Source organism: Mus musculus, chromosome 14 (assembly GCF_000001635.26).
Source record: "Mus musculus strain C57BL/6J chromosome 14, GRCm38.p6 C57BL/6J".
In the NCBI taxonomy this organism is placed as follows: Eukaryota; Metazoa; Chordata; class Mammalia; order Rodentia; family Muridae; genus Mus; species Mus musculus.
Window position 1 is genome coordinate 121,037,798 of NC_000080.6, and position 22,282 is coordinate 121,060,079.

Genomic DNA, 22,282 nt, shown 5'->3' on the forward strand with positions numbered 1-22,282 from the left:
TAGGTGTGCATATCATGTCTATTTTTAGTGTACTTTTCTATACTGATATTCTCTTATTGGGTGTCAATACTAGGATATTCTTTTGGGACAGTTTTTTGTCTTGTTTTTCATCACATTATCCAAGAGACAATATTTAAAGATGAAGCTTTTCAATATTAAAAGTAATATTGAAAAGGACAAGGAGGTATGGGGCCACATAATCCTAGTGTCCTGGAGGCAGAAGGAGGGGGCTCATAAATTCAAGGCCAGCCTTAATTCCAATCTCAATAACAGAAAGGAGGGGGTGCGGGGAAGAAAGCCTAGTCGTTAAATTCACTTGGGAAAATGAGTGGATGTTGGAGAACTCTAGATAGGAAAAAGAAAACCTGAATTTTTGCGTGCTGGTTTTACTTTGGAGAACTAGCCTGGTAATACTCGGAGAGGATCAAGAAGATTGTGACTCTGTAGACTTAGTGTTTCCCTGGCATGATGCACTGGCCATCTTAAACCAATCTTTTTTGTCTGACTTTGCTTGCTGCAGACAGTGGTTTAGCACTTTTGAGAACTCCTCTCTAAAAGAAGATGCTACAGTGCAGAGAGGCCTCCACAGCCCTGTGTCAGAGTCCTGGGAGTCCTTTCTTGCAGGACCTCAGTAGACTGTAGGTCTTCTGGCTGTGTTGGTACTTCCTGTGGTTTGGTACTTTTGATGAAAAGGAGCTGTAAGCTTACTTAGCGGAGTGTTCATCCTGTGTTCTGTCCCTAGCCTCCCAATAAACCAGGCGTGGTGGCTCCTGCCTGTAATACTGGTCCTCTGGAGGTGGAGGATCAGGTGTTCAAGGTCACCTTTGGTTATACGTGCATAATGAATTTGAGGCCAGCTGGGATTACACACACACACACAGAGAGAGAGAGAGAGAGAGAGAGAGAGAGAGAGAGAGATATCTCCCAGTAGATTCTTGAACATAAGTGGTTGAACTGCTTTTCCTTGCCCTTTAATGGCTGACATTTACGCTGTGGCATTACTAGATTGTAGTCCTCTAGCCCTCTGAGACACAGGTTTGACTGTAACCCTCGTTAACCACTTCCATGTGGCCAAGGTAAGAGCCAGATGGTTTCCATTAAGATGACTGGAAATGCCAACTTCTCTAGCCACTTATGGCGATTACTGCTTTTGTTTTTAAATCAAAAAGCCCCCTGGGGGAGGAATGATCATTTCAATGAGAAGAAGCGGACTTTTAGTGGAGATAGCCTTCCCTGTTTGAGTCAGTAGACACTGTTATGGAAGGGATGCTTCGAACAAAGTATATGATTGATACATTGTTTAAATACGGTTTTCTGAGCTTGCTACTTGTGAAATAAAGGAAGGACCAGCCATGACATTGGGTGCATGCTCATGAAATTTCAGTGGTGTTTGGATTCTGCTGTGGTATAGAAATTACAGACTGCAAGGTTTGGAATTAATGTGTGATTCATCATTTACATAGAATTTTATGTGCTAACCTGTCACTTGTGCATACATTAAAACAAAAATGCCACAGGCCCAACTAGGTCGCCTTTAATGAACTCTGCCATATATCAATAAACCCTGTATAGCAGTAGTCACTTTGTTTATCCTGAAGACTTTTGGAGAAATGCTTCTCATAAAGGTGACTTATTATCAACCTCAGAGGAAGACTCAGAAGTCAGAAGTCCTTTCAGCTTTTCCTTCTCATTCATTATTTCCAGAGCTAGGCTAGTGCCTGGAACATAGCAAGCCCTTGGTAAATATTTGTTGAATGAATAAACATGCCTAGCTTTTAATGCTCTTTTAAATTAGTCCCTGGATTTTTTTTTCTTTACTTTTTTCTTTTTTTTTTTTCTTTTTCTTTTTTTAAAATGGGACACTTGACCTTAGCATGGATAGGTTGCAGTTCTGGGAGTATGAGAATTTGGTATTTGACTTTATATTCACTCCATTGTAATTGAGCATTTTGGTCCTTAAAACTGGCTGATGTGCGAAAGGCACACTCATTTTTTTTTTTTTTACATGTACATAAAAGTGATGGAATGAAAACATGGGGACAATAAGACTTACCTGTGGCCCACCACCTCTTACATCAAATAATTGTGTTAATATTTTGGCACTCTTTAAACCCACTCTTTCATCCAGTTGCTTCTCCAACTGGAATGGATGCTCCCTCCAGTTCTTGCCCACATAAGGCAGCTGTGCTCTGCACTGCTTGTACACAGAGGCTTCTCGGATTGTTTTCCTTCCTGACAGCACTGCCTCCTGGACTTCCTATAGCACATCTGTCCACAGTCCTCCCTTTTCTTATAGGACCTGGGTTGTGATACCAAGATGTGGTATCGAGATCTATCTTGGGCCACCAGGTTGTCTGTGAGTTTGGTGTTCATGAACGGAGCTCCTAAGGACATCTGTAGAAAGGTGTCTGTGTGGAAGTGTGTTTTCACCGTTTCTGCTGAGCTCGGGAGGTGTTGAAGTGTCATCTGCTTTCTAGGGGTTTGTCCTGTTTTATACTCCCACCTGCCAGGCTCTGTGACTCTTTTTTGCCTGCACTTGGAATTGTCACATTTTTCATTTTAGCCCTTTAGAGGAACGTGGAGTAATAGTGTGAGGTGGTTTTGTTTTATATTCTCCTGATGGCTCTTGGAATAGTTTTGTGTTTCCCAGTCAACTATATGTCTGCTTTTTGTATGCCTTCTACAATATTGTTGTTTGTGAGTGTGTGTGTGTGTGTGTGTGTGTTCTTTGGCTGTACTGAGTACACTTGTCATGAATGAACTGCATGTCCCCAGGACCACCTTGTTTACAGCTGTGACTCTCCACACCTCTGGATACACATCCTTTGTTACATGTTTGTCCTTCCAGTGTTTTCACCTGTTCGTGTATTTTTGTCTTTATCACTTTTTAATTCCTTACTGTATTTTTATTGTGCATGCGTGCATGTGGGTTTGTGTGCACGCACACGGATGTGCACATACGTGTGATGTGTCTGTCGGAGGGCGACTTGCAGGAGTGAGTTCTCCAGTCTATCATGAGAGCTGGTAAGCTCGGCAGCAAGAGCCCTTTACCTGCTGAGCCATCTTGCAGACCCGTCTTCATTTTGCGTTGGTGCCTTTTTTTTTAAAAATTTCTTTTTTATTATGTATTTTCCTCAATTACATTTCCAATGCTATCCCAAAAGTCCCCCATATCCTCCTCCCCCCCACTTCCCTACCCACCCATTCCCATTTTTTTGGCCCTGGCGTTCCCCTGTACTGGGGCATATAAAGTTTGCGTGTCCAATGGGCCTCTCTTTCCAGTGATGGCCGACTAGGCCATCTTTTGATACATATGCAGCTAGAGACACGAGCTCCGGGGTACTGGTTAGTTCATAATGTTGTTGCACCTACAGGGTTGCAGATCTCTTTAGCTCCTTGGATACTTTCTCTAGCTCCTCCATTGGAGGCCCTGGGCTCCATCCAATAGCTGACTGTGAGCATCCACATATGTGTTTGCTAGGCCCCAGCCTAGTCTCACAAGAGACAGCTATATCACGGTCCTTTCAGCCAACGCTTGCTAGTGTATGCAATGGTGTCATCGTTTGGAGGCTAATTATGGGATGGATCCCTGGATATGGCAGTCTCTAGATGGTCCATCCTTTTGTCTCAGCTCCAAACTTTGTCTCTGTAACTCCTTCCATGGGTGATTATTTCCAATTCTAAGAAGGGGCAAAGTGTCCACACTTTGGTCTTTGTTCGTCTTCAGTTTCATGTGTTTTGCAAATTGTATCTTATATCTCGGGTATACTAAGTTTCTGGGCTAATATCCACTTATCAGTGAGTACATATCATTTGATTTCTTTTGTGATTGTGTTACCTCACTCAGGATGATGCCCTCCAGGTCCATCCATTTGCCTAGGAATTTCATAAATTCATTCTTTTTAATAGTTGAGTAGTACTCCATTGTGTAAATATACCACATTTTTTGTATCCATTCCTCTGTTGAGGGGCATCTGGGTTCTTTCCAGCTTCTGGCTATTATAAATAAGGCTGCTATGAACATAGTGGAGCATGTGTCCTTCTTACCGGTTGGGACATCTTCTGGATATATGCCCAGGAGAGGTATTGCAGGATCCTCCAGTAGTACTATGTCCAATTTTCTGAGGAACCGCCAGACTGATTTCCAGAGTGGTTGTACAAGCTTGCAATCCCACCAACAATGGAGGAGTGTTCCTCTTTCTCCACATCCTCGCCAGCATCTGCTGTCACCTGAATTTTTGATCTTAGCCATTCTGACTGGTGTGAGATGGAATCTCAGGGTTGTTTTGATTTGCATTTCTCTGATGATTAAGGATGTTGAACATTTTTTCAGGTGTTTTTCAGCCATTTGTTATTCCTCAAGTGAGAATTCTTTGTTTAGCTCTGAGCCCCATTTTTTAACGGGGTTATTTGATTTTCAGGAATCCACCCTCTTGAGTTCTTTATATATATTGGATATTAGTCCCCTATCTGATTTAGGATAGGTAAAGATCCTTTCCCAATCTGTTGGTGGCCTTTTTGTCTTATTGACGGTGTCTTTTGCCTTGCAGAAGCTTTGCAGTTTCATGAGGTCCCATTTGTCAATTCTCGATCTTACAGCACAAGCCATTACTGTTCTATTCAGGAATTTTTCCCCTGTGCCCATCTCTTCGAGGCTTTTCCCCACTTTCTCCTCTATAAGTTTCAGTGTCTCTGGTTTTATGTGAAGTTTTTTGATCCACTTAGATTTGAGCGTTGGTGCCTTTTGAAGAGCACATTCTTAGAAAACATTTCACGCAGTCTGGTTGTTGGATGTATTGATGGTCAGGAGGTGTATTCAGCTTTGGGAAATGACAGTTCTTGTATGTGACCGTGCTTTGGCCGGCATTTTTCGTGGGACAGCTTTGCTCTTTCCCAAATAAAATCACTGGGAAGAAACCCAACCTGCTTATTTTGAAAGTAGAGATAAATTAGTGGTTAATATTACAATCAAGTAAGCAGATTTTTCTAAAAAAATTCAAGTTGGGTTGTGGTGTTTCACAGATGGAAGGAATATGAGAAAGAAAATTTTAAATCAATTAAGAACAAGAACAAACTGGGACCCTGGGCAAAAGCAAGTTTTAACATTCCATTTTAAAAAATTCATTTGTAGACGGGCATGATGGCACATGCTTTTAATCCCAATGCTCTGGAGGCAGAGGCAGATGAATCTGTGAGTTCAAGGCTAGCCTCGTCTACAGAGTGAGTTCCAGGACAGCCAAGGCTACCTAGAGAGGCCATGTCTCAAAAAAAAAAAATTGTAAGTCTGTCTGTGCACATGAATGTAGGTGCCCACAGAGGCCAGAGGTGTTAGATGCTCCCAGAGCTGGAGTTACGGGCAGTTGTGAGCATCCCAGTGTGGCTGCTGGGAACTGAACGTGAACTTTCCGCTAGAGCAGTAAATGCCCTTAACCACCACAATCAGCAGTGAGGTGCTTTTCGGTGGCCACAGCTGACTATCAATTCCCAGGTCCCCAGGTTCCCAGAAGTCTTACCTTCCTGGCATGACATTCTCTAGATCAGGTCAGTAACATGAGGCCAGAAAGAATGTTCTCCTAATTTTTGATTGCCTTGTCCACTTAATATAAATGACAGACATTAATGAGATCTTCCACCTACCAATAAAGGCCTCAAGTAATGGCAGGAGGGCTCCTGTCTCAGAGGGTCCAGTGTCTTTAAGGAAGAGGTTCTTTCTGTCCTTCTGCCCTGGGATTCCTAACATGTTGCTTTTTGTCCTTGGGCTTGTTACCTCCAGTTAACTAGATGCTGCAGCCTAATTAGCTGCTGTAGCTGGTGGCCCCTGCAACCCCCATTTCATGCTGTCATTTTGGTGTTTATTAGATCAGTAGTGAGTAGGGCAGGCTCCTTGAAGCTCCTATGTTGCTGAGAGAATGCCTTCCCAAAAGCTCCCAGCATCTGGGAAGTTTGCTGATGGGGGCAGGGGGGGCGTTTTCCAAGGAAAGAGCCTCAAAGACTAGATTGGATGCCAGTGGCCACAGCAGCTATATTGTAGTTTGGGCAAAAGGAGAACAGAGGTAGAAGATGGAGCCAGAGCCTGTAAGTGCGTGATAAATTTCTACGGGCTCCATGCATCCATGCCTGCCTTATTAAGTAATATTAGCCTGTACTAAGTAGTGCATTTATTTACTTTCTGTTCCTCCTTGGGTTTGTCTATACCAGAAAGATTCCCATTCAGAACATGACAGAAAGAATTTATCTTTCATCTGCCACATAACACTATTTTCGAGAAAACAGTTTTCTATGTATTTTTCTGTGCAAGTGATTTGGTGGGTGTGATAGTTAATCTTGGGTGTCAATCTGGTGAGATCTCCAACCACCTGGGTAGGAGGCAGCCTCTCGGGGATTATGTTCATTAGGTTAATTGAGGGGGGGCAGACCTGCCCACTGTAGGGGGTGCCAGTCCCTAGGCTGTAGCTGTTGGGTTGCATGGAGAGAGGAAGCCCAGTAGCAGCTGGCATTCATTTCTCTATGCTTCCTCACTGGAGTGTGATGTAACCTGATGCTTCAAGCCTCTGCTGCTTTGGCTCCTCCCATGGTGGATGCTTCTCCTTTGGTGGATGCTCCTCCTATGGTAGATGTTCCTTCTATGGTGGACACGCCTCCTTTGGCTCCTCCTATGGGTGAACTGTGAGCTGAAATAAGCGCCCTTCTGTTAAGTTTTTGTTGGGATATTTTGTCATAGCAACAGTAAGAGAAATGGAAGTGTGAAGTCACTCTGAGGAGCAAACTGTTTTTAAGGGCTGTTTGATGCTTATGCAAGCCATGCAGCTTAAACATCCTTGAATTTGACCTCTTTTGGTGGTGGCCTTGGCACACATCATCTTAGAAGGACCTTTACCAGTTTAGATCACACTTGGGAGCCCGTAGAGTTCTTTAGAAGAAGGAGGTGGTCCCTGCCATTTCTTTCACCTGGGATAGCACTCACACAACGCTTATGTTGTGTAGGAGTTGTGAGGATGTTCCTCGGGGGCTAATACATTTTCCTTTATATGCTGCCAGTGCATCAGTTCTATAGCATCAGATTCGAGAAGGCACTCTTGACTACAGGAGGGCCAGGGAAACCAGAGGTGGTGTGATTTGAATGTGGAAAGGCCCATGGGCTCTTGTGTTTGTGCAGCTGGCACTGCTTGGGAGTATGTGGAACCCTTAGGAAGTGGAACCTTGCTGGAGGAAGTAGGCTCCTGTGCTTGGTCCAACTTCCTGCCTGATGTCTGTTACCTATTTCTGCCAAGGTGAATGGTCCCATCTATAAATTCCTGCTACCACAGTGCCACCTGTTGGCAGGATGGACTGTATCCCCCCAAACTGTGAGCTTAGATAAGCCCCTCCTTCAAGTTGCTTTCTGTTGGGCATTTGATCACATAACAAGGAAAGGGATTCATAGATGAGGTTATCAAAATGAGACCGTGATGATCTTACTGAGTTTGCTTGGATATTTATCCATGAACATGAGTTGCTGCTTTGCAAGATTATCTTTTAAGGCTCAGAGGATAGTGGATCAGTGGTTCCCAACCTTCATAATGCTAGGACCCTTTAGCACAGCTCATTTTGTGGTGACCCCACCAACCATAAAATTATTTTGCTGCTACCTCATAACTGTAATTTTCCCAATGTTACAAATCATAATGTAGATACCTGATCTGCAACTCGAAAGGGGTCTGGATCCACTGCTTGTGAACCCTTGCTCTAAGCTAAACACCCTCCATCTTGGGGTTTTTAGTTTGTGCTCACTTGCAAAAAAAAAAAAAAAATCATCCTAGCTGGGCTTGTTGACTTTTCATATACACTCACAGAGGTGGGGTAGGGTCCCAGAACCCTTCCTTGACTCTATAGCTTGTGCTCCTAACACCTGATGTATGCAGTGTTACCCTAATTGCATAATGTCCTTTGGAGGGGCTAGAGTATGCAGGCCAAGAAAGACTAGGAGAGAGGGGCTCCATTAATGTGTTTATGAGTTATCCCTTATTTCTGCTGGGTAAAAACTTTGGTGTAGCCTTGTCGGGGAGGGGCACCCACACCCCTGTAGGTAATGGCTCACCTATGCTCTGTAAGGAAGTCCAATAAACTCATAAGTCCCCAGAGTGACCTTTAGTGGACTAGTGCCTTAGTTTGACATTAAGACCTTAGGGGGAGGAGGGGTAGACATTGTGTCTTCTCCTGGGAAGGAATTTTAGCAGCAGTTGCAGATAAAAGCCATGTGTGCAGACAGTTGAAGAATGTAGACCAACAATATTCTTATCTTTCCACTTAATTGATTCAGTCTTTCAAAAAAGCAGTTAAGGAGGCTCAGTGGTAGAGTGATTCCCTAGCGTCTGTGAAGTCCTCTGTTAGATTCTCAGCATCACCTAGAAAATCTACCAGCATCACAGATAACCCCCGAGGGGCTGGGGAGATAGCTCATGTGATAAAGTGCTTGTCATGTAAGAATCAGGGCCTGGGTTTGATCTATAGGCCAGATGTAAAGATGGTATAGTGGCACAGGCTTGTAATCCCAGCAGTGGCGAGGAGGAGGCAGGTAGGTCCCTGTGTCAGCCCATTTAGTCCTGTGCTAGGCCATTTACCCTGCTCCCTTTGCACCACTTGTTAGCGTGCAGTGTTCCTGTCGCAGTACTGTACATAACCGTGAAATAAGCATCTCTGTGCCTTTTATTTTTATCCCAAAGGACAAAAGCCTAGCCTGAGCCCTGAGAAGCAGGATGGGGGAAGGTGTTAGTTCTTATTTAGCTTTCAGCAGCAGACCAAGCAAGAGCAGAGGCAACTCAGGATCCAAGAGCTGGCTGCAGAGTCTCTAGCCCTGTGGCATGGAGCCTTGTATCTGGCCATTTCTTTTCCTGGACATCAGCATCTTTTGTTTAAGGTTTATTTCTCGATCTGTCTCTCTGTGCATGTGCATGTGTGCTCGCACGTGCCGGTTCACCTCTCCACGCATAAGTTGCCCACAGATGATAAGAAAGGGGATCTCCCTGGAGCTGGAGTTACAGGCTGTTGTGAGCCACCTGATGTGGGTGCTGGGAGCTGTACTTAGGTCCTCTTCTGGAGCAGCAAATGCTCTGGACTCCTGGGCCACCTGTCCAGCACCCTTCTTGTGTTTTCAGAGCCCCAGGAAGAAAGAGGTCCCAGTCCTGCTGGGATTACGACGCTGTAGCTGCATTTGAACCCCAATCCTTTGCTGCTCTCTTCAGGATTAACCAGAAATGAACACTCTTGGGGAGGGGGCAGTGCCTGTGCACTTTGGGAGTGGCTGTCAAATGGTTTGTGGAGGGAGCTGTGCGGACAGCCAGATTACAGGCCTGCCCTGACCTCAGTTGCTTTTCAAGGCACACAGAATGTTTAGGCACAGATAAGTTAAACCAAAACACACAGCAGAGGGGGCTCAATAGGGGTCCCTCCCCACCTGCCAGGGGTCTGCTGAAGCTTCGGAGTTCCTGATCACATCACTGTTTGACTGTGTATGTATGTATGTATGTATGTATGTATGTATGTCTCCTTTTGGGCTTCAAACTTGCTATGTAGCTGAGGCTAGCCTTATTAAACTCCCTGGCCTCCTGTTTCTACCCGCTGAGTGCTGGGATCACAGGTTTGTACCACCACACCTGGCTGCTCAGGTGCCACACTTCTGACCTGACATCCTGTGTGAGACTGTAAGTCATATGTCATCTGACCTGACACCCCATGTGAAAAGTCATACGTTGTTTGTAATATATTGTCCTCATGGCAGTGTTCTTCTAACTCATGTTCAAACACGCCCGTTGATGACAAGGAAAGAGTTAGCACCTGCCCTTTGCGGCTCAGAGTGCCTCAGAGCATCCCTGTGCATCATCTAGAAGATGGAGAGTGATCAGTGTAGTCACCTGCAGCCTGAGGGAGTCCCACACGGTAAGGCCCATCCCCTGGCCTGCTGTCTCCATTTGTTACAGGCACCAGTGACTAAAGTTGTTAGTTCTCTCAGCCCCAATCCATCTCCAGCAAGCAGGGCTGTTGTGTGATAATTCCAGTGTGTTGACAGGAAAGATACCGTTTGGCACACCCAAGCCTTGGCCATCCATCAAAGTCCTGGCGGAGGTGATGTCTGTTTCTGACTTCCTTTGGCACACCTTGGGAGGACACTGGTCAAGAACACAGACATATGGGCTGCGGATGCAGCTCATTTGGAGAGCCCTGTGCAGAGTCAGATCCAGGGACACCACTGTCATCGTGCTCAGCTGCTCTCTTATGTCTGGCTTTGCTGTCACTGAGTTCCTGCATGTCAGGGGCCACGACAGCTCAAGCTTCAGCCATGGTTGTCCGGTACTTTGGCTGATTTGTGAAAGTCTTATGGTGGATTCATGAGTAACCTGCTAATCCCCATACCACCTTGGGTTCCAGGAATCTTCACAAATTGCAAGTGGTGACAGGGACACTATTGTAGATGTTGGGACACCGCAGGACAGAAAAGTCTATGTGGATACATATATGCATGTGTCTATACACACACAGACACACACACACACACACACATCCAATATCTGATATGGAAAGGCATGCTAACTGTGGGCTAGCTGGTGTTTAGTGCTTAGGTGCACCTGAGGAAAGCTCAAGCAAGGTCTATTAAAGGGGAGGAGTCTCTTTCTTCCCCAGAATCCTCAAACAAATGCTCTTAGGTGCTTTGGGTACAGACTGAGAAAACCTGTCACTTAAGGGTGAAGCCACTTCCTCTGACAGCAATTTTTTATTGAGCACCTGTGCCCTGTGCAAGAAGGTATGTGTGTGTATGTGTACGTAGGGTGTGTGTGGGTGTGTGTGTTGCTCAGTGGAACCCAGAGTCTCATGTATTCCAGGCACACACCCCAAGGTGGTCTACATCCCAGCTCCTGCATCTGGGCTCTTTACCAGCCTCACTTTAGGAGGAATATGCATGGGGTATGATACAATAAGAGCTCCTACCTCTAGAATAAGACGACAAGCGGTGATTGTTAGGGAGATGATGGAGTCCCGAGATACAAATGATGGGTTTGAATAACTTGCCTATGAAGGTTTGTAAAACCAGCACTATAAAAAGAAAAGATTTGAAAAATCAAGAGAGCCCTCAGGTGATTTAAAGAGTGGATATATTGTGGGGTATATAGTGGGTGCATGCCTTTAGTCTTAGCACTTAGGAGGCATAGGCAGAAAGATCTCTGGGTTTGAGGCTAGTTTGGTCTATATACAGTTTTCCAGGCTAGCTAGGATGATATAGTATACTGGCTAGTTTTGTGTCAACTTGACACAGCTGGAGTTATCACAGAATAAGGAGCTTCAGTTGGGGAAATGCCTCCATGAGATCCAGCTGTAAGGCATTTTCTCAATTAGTGATCAAGGGGGAAAGGCCCCTTATGGGTGGTGCCATCTCTGGGCTGGTAGTCTTGGTTCTATAAGAGAGCAGGCTGAGCAAGCCAGGGGAAGCAAGCTAGTAAAGAACATCCCTTCATGGCCTCTGCATCAGCTCCTGCTTCCTGACCTGCTTGAGTTCCAGTCCTGACTTCCTTGGTGATGAACAGCAGTATGGAAGTGTAAGCTGAATAAACCCTTTCTTCCCCAACTTGCTTCTTGGTCATGATGTTTGTGCAGGAATAGAAACCCTGACATAGTTTAAAAAAAAAAAAACTTCAAAAAATATATATAAGGGCTACATCAATGGCTCAGTGGTTAAGAGTATATTGCTGTTATAGAGGCTTTTTTAAAAAATTGAAGTATGTATACATATATAAAGTATATATATTTAAAATTAATGGGGACTCTTCTCTAAATTAATATTATCAGAGTGACTTTTGTCTCATTAAGTGTACAGTGCTGTCCCAAACTGTTGGTTAATCTCCCATTCACTGTATTCTGGTCATTTCCAGAATATCTTGCACTAAGTCACAGCACAGCTTTTTGAGACGAGCCTCTCGGAACTGGCATAGCGTCTGGGAGAAACTGCTAGGTCTAGTAAGGGTCTAAGCTTGCTTCGCTTTTCTTGTGGTCATTTCTGGTGTCATGACATGGAGCAGCAGGATGTGTCTGACCATCCACCTGCTGAAGGGCATTGGGTTGTTTCCAGTGGGGCAGTTCTGAGTGTTTCCTGTAAACGCAGAGCTACCGTGAATGCAAACATTAGTGTTGACGTCTCATGAGCAAATATCTACTAGTCCTTGACAGCATTTAGTACTGCCAGCGCTGTTTTTAAGCCATTTTCAGTGGTGTGTAGTAGTATCCTAAGATGGTTATTAGTTAGGTTTTTTTCTTTCTTTTTTTTTTTTTTTGAGACAGGGTTTCTTTGCGAAGCACTGTAGACCATGCTTGCCTCAAACTCACAGAGATCTGTGTCTTACTTAGGCTTTCACTGCTGTGAACAGACACCATGGCCAAGATAATGTTTATAAGGACAATATCTAATTGGGGTTGGCTTACAGTTTTAGAGGTTCAATCCAGTATCATCAAGGAGAGAGCATGGCAGCATCCAGGCAGGAGTGGTGCAGGAGGAGCTGAGAGTTCTACATCTACAGCTTGAGTTTGTCATCTCAAGGCTGCTAGAAGACTGGCTTCCAGGCAGCAAAGATGAGGGTCTTAAAGCCCACGTCTATAGTGATACACTTCCTCCAGCAGGGCCACACCTCCTAATATTGCCACTCCCTGGGCACCACCCTGCCTCTTGAGTGGTGGGGTTGAAGGCATGCACCACCACCTCCCAGTTATTTTTAAAACCAAAAATACAGAGGAAATAAGTTTTAAAGGGGCTTCTCTGGAGCAATGCCTTAGTTTCCTGGTGTGTGTAGCAGAGAAGCCTCTTGGAGCAGCTGCTTGGTGGTTGCATGGAGGGCCCTAAAAGCTATGTAGAAGCAGAGTCCAGACTGTATCTCTGTCAGCAGGAAATACATGTAAGTCAGTCCTGAGGGTGCTTAGGGGAGTATAGGATAATTTTCTTGACTGACTTGGTAAGCTCCTACATAAATTTTCAGTGCTAATCAAATTATCAAGAAGCTGTAAGATGGGTAGCTGTGGAGAAGAGGCATGGGGGCGGAGCTGAGCTGTGGTGGCAGAGCTGTGAGGGGCAGAGCTGTGGGGACTGTTTATGGCCCTGTGACAACTTTGAGGGGTTGAAAGCAGTAGTAAAAAGCCGGACAGTGGTGGTGCACGCCTTTAATCCCAGCACTTGGGAGGCAGAGGCAGGCAGATTTCTGAGTCCGAGGCCAGCCTGGTCTACAAAGTGAGTTCCAGGACAGCCAGGGATACACAGAGAAACCCTGTCTCGAAAACCCAAAAAAAAAAAAAAAAAAAAAAAAAAAAAAGCAGTAAAAGCAGTAGTAAATAGCCCTCTGTGGTATTTGTGGGTTAGGACTCTGGGATCTGGGCGTGGCTTTTGGACAGCCTTGAGTTCTGACTCAAATGTTTGCAATAAAGATGTCAGCTAGGACTGTAAGATCCCTTTCCAAGGAACAAATCTCAAGGGGGCTCCATGGGCAGGGTGGTCATTACCACAAGGTGGTAGATAGGAGCTCGTGGTGGAGCAAAGCCCTGATAGGAACTGTTGTGACATTTGTGAGCTAGTCTTGGAAGACCCAAACTGCCATTTTCTCAGCGTGCTTGGTCATAGGGCCAGCCACAATGCAATGGGAGGTGACAGAGTGTGGCGCCAAGAGGTGAGACCCAGTGGGTGCAATCATGGAAACTGGCTTCCATACACCTGAGGGATCACAGATTCAAACGCTGACTCAGCCCTCTGAATGTCCCTGTGGTCCTGTGGAGATAGAAAATTTTCATTTCTGAGTGGCAGTTTTTAACCCGTACTAAAAAAAGTAGTCTATTTAATACTGTACACTGCAGTAAGACTCACGGGTTCTAAATAACTTGTGGCGTCTTTGTGATCAGTATTTTTATTTTTTAGTATTTATTTTGTTTGTTTTGTGTTTTTGAGACAAGGTTTCACTATGTAGCCTTTACTGGTCTGGAACCACTGAAAAATTTTGAAGACTTGGGCTTCTTGGAGAGGTCCTCATCTCACCTTAGAGGGCTGGGCTGAGCCATCAAGTGTGATGACATACTTTTGCATATGGAGGGAGCATGGTATTGCAAACTTATCCCTCTGTACCATTGGAACTGACATCCCTCCTCCTCCTCCTCCTCCTCCTCCTCCTCCTTCTCCTCCTCCTGTTCCTCCTCCTTCTCCTTCTCCTCCTCCTGCTCCTCCTCCTCCTCTTCCTCCTCCTGCTCCTCCTCCTTCTCCTTCTCCTCCTCCTCCTCCTGCTCCTCCTCCTCCTGCTCCTCCTGCTCCTCCTCCTCCTCCTCCTCCTGCTCCTCCTTCTCCTCCTCCTCCTCCTCCTCCTCCTTCTCCTCCTCCTGCTCCTCCTCCTTCTCCTCCTCCTGCTCCTCCTCCTCCTCCTCTTCCTCCTCCTGCTCCTCCTCCTTCTCCTCCTCCTCCTCCTCCTCCTCCTCCTCCTCCTTCTCCTCCTTCTTCCTCTTGTTCAAGCATGCTTGGGGGAGGGGTAGAGTCTTCGTCAGGTGGTTAGGTCAAGGAATTCTCTGTGTGGCTTGGAAATTGAGGGGTGTAAAATTTCCATCCATGAAGTGGGATGTGCCGACTTCTGAGGTGGAGAGTGATCCCTAAGTCTGAAGCGGGGGCTCAGGTACATCCAGAATAGCAATTCCCAAGTCACACTGTGTCTCCCTAAGTAAGAACATGAGATCCAGAGCTGAGCGGTAAGATGACACCCTTGTGTCACCACACCTGGCTCTGTTGTTCGAGATAGGGTCTCCTTATGTAGCCTGGGCTGGCCTCAACTCTGTCATCCTCCTGCCTCAGCTTCCTAAATTGCTGGGATTGCAGGTGTGTGTTACCACACCAGACTCAGTTATTTCTTTTTAAATGCAAAACCAATAAAGCCACTGTGAAATGATTAAAAAGATGAAGTAATCAGGCAGGGTGCACAGTCGCACCGAGCTCTGAGCCCAGACTGCTTTCTCCTTCCTGCCTGCCTTATTTAACTTCTTTCCTTAAAGTTTTAAAAATAGATGATGTCTCTTTTTATTTTTTATTTTTATGAGTAGCTTTAGGTTCACAGAGGAATGGAGCAGAAGTTAGTTCCCATATCTGCTCTCCACCTCCTTATTATAAACATCCTGCACTCTCCTTAATTAATTTTTTTTACAGTGTTTCCTTTTTCAGTTATAATCTAGTCTACATACGTTTTGTGGCTTTCTTTCCCCCAGTAATCTTGCTTCAGTAATCCTTAAACCAACACGATTAAGGTCAAAGGTCTCTTCAGGTCATTTCCTGTTGACCTTTACTCAGAGGAATTTGGCTGTGTTCATGTGATGGGGAGGGTGGCTTGCTTTGTGATATTTATCCTGTAGAGATTCCCAGGGTGAGTTTAGAAGCGCTGAGGGCCCTGGAGGGCTTGGCCCCTCCCATCTCTTTTATCCTTGGCTTCTTTCCCCTCAGAAGCTTTTGGTGGTGGGGTGGGGGTTGGGTTTCACTTTCTGTCAAGAGTTCTGCCTTCTCTGAAGTTAAGAGTCCAAGCAGGAATGTTTTTTCAGCAGTCTTAAATGTGAAAGCTTGCCTAGGTCAGAGCCATGCCTGACCAATGCTCTTGTGGGCTCTGCCTGCTCGCCCGCCGGTGGGTGGGGGTGGGAGTGGGTATGGCTGGGCAGCTTTGGGCATGGGGACTGCTCTCTCAGAGGTGTCAGCAAGTGTATCTTCCCTGTGTTCTAGGAGATGGTATACTACCTTTTGTGCATTAGAAGGAAAAAGAACCCCAAGTCTCTCAGACCTGAGCTGATCTCCTAGCTGCTTGGCCACAGTTCATGAAAGCCTTGGATGTGGTGTCTTACTGGTGGCGGCAGATCTGCATTTATTCATGCTCTAAACCTTCCCAGTGTGTGTGTGTGTGTGTGTGTGTGTGTGTGTGTCTGTCTGTCTGTCCATGTGTGTGTCTGTGTGCTGTGCGTGCTTCTGACATGTTTCTCTTAATGGCAGATGCCAGGTTGGTGTCTGGCAAAGTTAGGAGTGCTTTAGCAATGCTCTTGCAGGCTGGGAGAGCTTAAAAACAAACCCCCTTTCAGACCGAGAAGAAGAAAATGCTTGTTTGGTGCTATGATATCATACATTAGTAACTTAGAAATTAAACTTAGCGTGACCTCTCTAAACACCAATGATTATGGTCTTTGGCTTAATTCAGAGTAAATTGCCAGATTGTGGGCTACTTTCATGAGTCATTCTGCTGCAGGAGCCCCAGTAGGTACCCAGGTAGGGAATGGCACCTTCAGAACATTGAAATTAATAGGTAGGCAGGAGGGCCAGAGAGCTCAGGGAATCAGTGAGTGTGTGTGCGTGTGTGTTCGAGTGTGTGCATGTGTGTGCATGTATGTGCGTGTGCATGCATGTGCCAGTTGGCTGGCCAGATAGAAGAGTTTGTTGGAGCCACATTGAGCACCTGGACTGTGTCTGCCTGGCAGGCGCTGGGCAGTGTTTCTGGAACTCATTTGTGGGAGAGGAGTTGGGAGCCCTTTTTTTTCTAGATGGAAAGATTGGGGCGTCTGGATACCTTCTGCAGATGTGCACAAGAAAAGATGTGGTTATCCTTGAATGAATCTGGAGGTTTAAGACTTGTACTTTGTATTTGATTAAACAACAAAGTATCACATCTGTGGCTGCCTGCTTGTGTCCGACCTCCTGCTGTGGACTCTCTGAAAGCTTTATTGCTCTTTTAGAGAACTTAGATTTTTGTTTAATAGGAAACAAGCTCCCACCAAACAGTTTTATGTCCTTTCTCTGCGCTCTGACCATTTGTCTGAGAGGAAGGAGTCTAGAGCTATGATCTGGGCCAGGGGCTTGTCAGAATTGTCCCCAGTGCAGGACGCTATTATTGCTTCCTTGCTGCCCTGGGTCTCAAAAGTACTAGAAACTTGGTATCCTTGAAAGTGTTAGTGTTGGGGTTTGTTTTAGAGTTTTTCTTTAAAATTTTGCAGTTCTATAATTTGGCATGCATTGTGTGTGTGTGTGTGTGTGTGTGTGTGTGTGTGTGTTTGCTGAGTGTGTGGAAGGTCAGGTGACAACCTGTGTGTTGGTCTTCACCTTCTCCTTGAGAGTCTCTTGATTTTAACATGGTGTATGTCATGCTAGTCCACAAGCTTCCAAGGGTTCTCCTGTCCCCACCTCCTGTCTGCTGTAGGAACTCAGGGATTATAGATACCACGCGTCTGCTTTTGTGAGCATCGTGGGGTTTAAGCTCTGGTCTACACACTTGTGTGGCAAGTACTTTTACCCGTGGAATTATCACCCCAGTCCCAAGGAAATAAAACATTTTTTAGAAGAAAAAAATGTGTTCATAGTGCCATGGAGAAAAGGTTTGATGAAAGTAAAGATACGCATGGTGAGTGGACTTGAGAAAGGACATGTCTTCCCAAGCGTGCATTCTTACCATTCTTTTGCCATTCTTACCCATGAGGACAAGCCCAGTAGCATTTACTGTGGTACTCACCCATCTTTCAAAACTATCCTTCTAGGACTGGCAATATAGCTCAGGAGAAAACCGTCACAGTTGCATGTGTGTACACACACACACACACACACACACACACACACAGAGAGTAAATGTAGAACATCAGAAATATCTATCCAGAAGTGGATCATGTACAGATGTTAACAAAATTGGTTGCTCAACCTATTTTTACATTGGGCCTTGCTGTCCTATGGCTAATATGTTCAGGAAATTGCTTCATGTTCTGGAATACATTTCTTTGACATTTTTGTTTGTGTGAGACACACTGTGTGTGTGTGTGTGTCTGTGCACGTGGAGACCGAAGGTCACTGTCAGGTGTCTTCTTCCTCTATCACTTTCTAACTTTCCTTTGGAGCAGGTTTCTCACTGACCCCACGTGGAGATCACGGTTTGGCTAGACCCGCTGTTGAGAAAGACCCAGAGATGCCCTGGTCTCCACTTTCCCAGTGCTAGGGTTACAGCTGCAGTATGCTAGGGTTGCAGCTGCAGTATGCTAGGGTTGCAGCTGCAGTATGCTAGGGTTGCAGCTCAGGTCTTCAGGCTTACAGTTTTCAGACCCCCTCCCCCATTCCTCTGGTTTTGGGGGATTTTGTTTGCCTGTTTAATGTGCTGGGGGATGGATGCTTAGAACCTCCCTACCACAGAGCCGCCTTCAGAACCTCTCTCTCCTTTGTATGAGCAGGTAAAAGAGCAACACCATTAAATGATAGGCAAATGCCTGTTAATGTTAACAAGTCTGTTGTGTGGAATCGTCAGCTGATAAGAACAAAGTGGCATCGATATCCTTGATACTCTGAAAATGCGGTGGGACACCCCAGAAGCAAGGTCAGGGCCAGAGGGTCTGTTGCAGGTTTTTGTTTTCTTTCCCCAAGCCAAATTGTATCCAGCTTAGTAAAAATACTTTTCATAGACAGTCACATTGGAGGCAGGACCTGGCAAACAACCACTGACCATCTACAAGTGCTTCTGGCCTCCTGTCTTGTACAGGGTACCCGATCCCAAAGCCACCATACGCTCCAGCACGTTGGCTGCTTTGAACAAGGGCAGGCGAGGGCTGGCACCTCACCTCCAGGAGCTGTGAGCAGCTTCTCACGAGTCTACCCCAACATTCAGAGAGGGAAAGGAAGGTGGCAGGATTCTCAGTCTGAAGATAGAGTGGAGAAAGGGAACCATGTCCTAGAGGTGTGACTGCAAAGCCCAGATGTCATGCTGGGAGGTTGGGTTCCAGCAGGGCTTGGTGTGTGTGTGTCGTATGTGTGTGCATGTGTATGTGTGTGTATATATGTGTGTCTGTGTATGTGTGTGTATATGTGTGTCTGTGTGTGTATGTGTGTGCATGTGTGTGTATGTGTGTGTATATGTGTATCTCTGTGTGTATGTCTGTGTGTTTGTGTGTGTGTATGTGTATATGTCTTTGTGTTTGTGTGTATGTGTGTGTGCATGTGTGTGTATATACGTGTGTCTGTGTGTGCATGTGTGTGTATGTGTGTGTATATGTGTGTCTGTGTGTGTATGTGTGTATGTCTGTGTGTTTGTGTGTGTCTGTGTGTGCATGTGTGTGTATGTGTGTGTATATGTGTGTCTCTGTGTGTATGTGTGTATGTCTGTGTGTGTGCATGTGTGTCTGTGTGTGTCTGTGCATATGTGTATGTGTGTGCATGTGTGTGTGTATGTGTGTATGTCTTTGTGTTTGTGTGTATGTGTGTGCATGTGTGTGTCTGTGTGTGCATATCTGTGTATGTGTGTATGTCTGTGTGTTTGTGTGTATGTGTGTGCATGCGTGCACCCCCCAAGTGCACATGTGTGTGCATACATGTGTGTCTCTGTGCAGGCATGTATGTGCACATGCATGTAGAAAGTGCTGTTTATTGTTCTTTACCTTATTTTTTTGACAGCTTCTCTCACTGGAACTGGAGCTCAGCGATTCAGTCAGACTGGCTGGCCGGTGAGCTCCAGAGAACCTCCTGCCTCCTCCTCTCCAGCATTAGGATTGTTAATTGTGGCATTGGCTTTTTATACAAGTACTGTGGGTCTGAATTCAGGGCCTCATGCCTACTTGGTGAGCACTTCACCAACTGAGCCATCTCCCCAGCCCAAGTCTCTGCTTATAATAAAGGTGATTAAATCTGTGATGATGGTGGAGAGGAAGAAGAGGAAAATTCTTGTGTCTACATTAGAGAAACTCTCTTCCTGGGAGCCAAGAGATGTAGATCTTGAGAGACAGTCTGTTAATGACACCCACACCCATGAGATAGCTATAGCAAGCAGCCCTCTCCTGCTTTGAGGTCTTTTTTTTTTTTTTTGGACAGGTTCTCTCTATAGAACTACCCTATAGACTAGACTAGCTCTAAACTCAGATCTGCCCTCCTCTGCCTTCAGAGTGCAGTAATTAAAAGCATGCACGCCTATGTCCTCCCTAAGGGTCTACTTGGATTCAGATGTTGCTGCCTTAGTCTCTGGAGTTGATACTCATGTGTATTTGTTTCTACTGACTTGAAGGCAATGCTCCCTTTTGTGTTAGGAATGGTTTTATAAGAATTTACAAAGACTTGGTTGGTTGTTAGTGCTCATTACCCTTCTGGGGTCACCACAGCTTTGCAGCTGGCACAGCAGAAGAGGAAGTAACTTACCCAAGGTCCAACTCTGCAGGGAAACAGGCTCAGATTGGAACTGGGTCCATTATAAGCTTGAAGCTGCCCTCACTAACATGTGCTACCTCTCCATGCCCCAAACTCCACAATTCTGTGAGACGTCGCCGCCTTTTTGAATCTGACCAATCAGAGCCAGTTTCCTCCTCTTCGCCGCCCCATCTTCTCTTTGGAGTAAAAGTTTCACAGTGTAGTCCAGAAGGTCCTGGGACTCTGCCTAGGTCCAGACTAGCCATGAACTCACAGCAATTCTCCTGTTGTAGCATTCCCAGTGCTGAAATGATAGGTATGAGCCACTGCACCTGGGAGATGCCTTTTTTGTTATGTTATTAATTCGTACTGATTGATTGAGTGAGTGAGTGAGTAATTGATAGGTAAGGTCTCCTGTATCCCAGGTTAGCCTCTCTCCTTGTCTTATGGTTTCAGGGCTGTGAACAGACACCATGACCAAGACAACTCTTATAAGGACAACATTTAACTGGAGCTGGCTTATAGGTTCAGAGGTTCAGTCCATCACCATCAAGGCGGGAACATAGCAGCATCCAGGCAGGCATAGCCCAGGAGAAGCTGAGAGTTCTGCATCTTGTTCTGAAGGCAGACAGGAAAAGACTGTCTTTCAGGAAGCTAGGATGAGGGACTTAGAGCCTACACCCTAATGACACACCTACTCCAACAGGGCCCCACCTACTCCAAACAAAGCCACACCTACTCCAAACAAAGCCACACCTCCAAATAATGCCACTCCCTGCACCAAACATTCAAACCATCTCAGTCCTTGTAGTGGACTACAAGGATGAGGTGCCTTCTCCTCCCTCTGCTTCTCCTCCCCAAAGGATGAGGTGCCTCCTCTTCCCTCTGCTTCTCCTCCCCAACTGCACAATTTGAACTTTCAACTCATTAGTTGGACTTGTATTGTTAGTTGTATACAGCTATTGGAATCTTTAAAAATCCACCCACTCTCGGCTCATTTTCCTATTAAACTATATTTTTCTTGTATAAATTTAGGAGTTCTTTGCATATGAAACACACCTGCTGATTGCCATGTGCATCCCAGCCTTTGCTGCTGCGGTGAGCCTCTGGCTCCAACTCATCAGGCTTTTCTGCGAGGAGCCCAGGATTTAAGCCAGGTTTGTAGGGCTAGGGAGATCTTCTGCAGTCTGAGGAAGTTTTAGAAGGAACTCATGAATTCCTTTGGAGCTCTGTGACTTGTCGTTTAAAGTTTACGTCACATGGAACTAGGATCTTGCTTTTCTCTCAGTAACAGTGGCTTAACAATGGTGTGCATCCCTCCACAGTAAAAGGCTGCCAGGCGGATTGTCCTGCTGCCGATGCAGAATCTGCCTTGGCTGCCGACCGCTGCTGTACTGACCATGCGGCCTGTGTATGCACCGTGACTAATTCTCCATGTTGCCCAGTTGGTTTGCTCAGCGTCGATCTCTGCCTTGCTTGTCCTTCCTCAGTCTGGGAGCACTGGGCTAACTCATTGCAAAGCTCTGGCTCTATGCCTGAGTCCCTGCTCTGTACTCTAGGGATCCTCCAGTGCTCAGCCTTGCCCTGGCTCTGAGGTCATCTGAACTTTTCCAGATGCAGCTGAGTGGCTTTGTAGTCCTGGCCAGGGGCAGGGATAGGAATCTCCCTGACTTACAGTGGGAATTCCTTTGCTCGTAGCCTCTGCCGTCTATCTCTTCCAGCCTCGGCTTTCTGCATTTCCCTATGATATGATATAGTCTTTGGTTGAGCCGGTATTGAGTGCATGTCTTTGGGACTGTATGGACACTGCTCTTAAACACTTAAAATTTTTACTAGCAGTAATTAATTGAAAACATTTGGGGGAGTGGTGCTGGCAAGATGATTCAGTGGGTAAAGGCATTTGTTGTCTAGCCTGGGTTCACTCTCCATCATCCACTAGAACCAACTTCTGTAAACTACCCTTTGGCCTCCACGTGGGATGCATGTGTGTGCATGGGCAGGCACACGCGTGCACACACATTAAATATGATAGAATTTTTTGATGCTGTGGTAAGAGAAGTATTCCCCCCAAATCCCACTACCCATTAAAGGCGTAGTCAGTACTCAGGGTGACACTGCAGATAGCGGAGC

At 45.8% G+C, this 22,282-nt stretch overlaps 1 protein-coding gene across 6 annotated transcripts in view; it reads left to right on the forward strand.

The window, feature by feature from the left end:
• The window catches only part of Farp1 (FERM, RhoGEF (Arhgef) and pleckstrin domain protein 1 (chondrocyte-derived)), a 248,577-nt gene that overhangs the window by 2,630 nt on the left and 223,665 nt on the right, over positions 1–22,282 (forward strand). The gene's annotated exons all lie outside the window — the stretch shown is intronic.